This window comes from Macrobrachium rosenbergii, chromosome 45 (genome assembly GCF_040412425.1).
Source record: "Macrobrachium rosenbergii isolate ZJJX-2024 chromosome 45, ASM4041242v1, whole genome shotgun sequence".
In the NCBI taxonomy this organism is placed as follows: Eukaryota; Metazoa; Arthropoda; class Malacostraca; order Decapoda; family Palaemonidae; genus Macrobrachium; species Macrobrachium rosenbergii.
In genome coordinates, this window is record NC_089785.1 from 3851819 (window position 1) to 3852485 (window position 667).

Consider the following 667-nt stretch of genomic DNA (forward strand, 5'->3'; position numbering starts at 1 on the left):
TTGATGCTGGCCTGATCGATAACCATCACCTGGCGGCGGGCGCTTCGTGCAGTCTCCACGTGTCGCCCTCAAAGTCAGAGCCCCTGCATCCTACCACGTGGAAGATTGCATTCGCCCTCGGAAATCGGAAGTCATCCACGGATCGCCTTCTGTGCTGGAACCAAATCTCCCTTACGGTAAAGTCCTCTGAAAGACGTCCATTCAGTCACGCTTTTCCTCGTAAAATTTACTTAATTAGAGTGCCAGTAATCATCGAATCTCTTGCCAAATTTCCGTGCTACTCAAGTGTCAGCAGTGCTAAGCCATTATTAATTCATCGAAGCCCCTTGGCACCCTCAGTACACTTCGAATTCATTATCCTTTTGTCTGTTTTCATTACTGGCATATAATTTGTGTATCTCTCATTTCAGAGGACCTATAGCATGGAATCTTTGGAATGTGCCGGAATCTCCCCAGTTTCATTCATCCATGGAATCATAGGATCAATAAAAATTTAGTGCATTTTCTTTCCCCATACTAATGTTCTCTATGTAATATACTCCTGTAAGTTCCACGTGTTTGTAATATTTCCCTTCAGTAGTACGAGCATTACGCTCATTTTGAAATTCCTTTTTTCCTCTTGTTTTATGTTTCCCTGGACCCAATAAGTCAGAATCCTAAGGCCAAA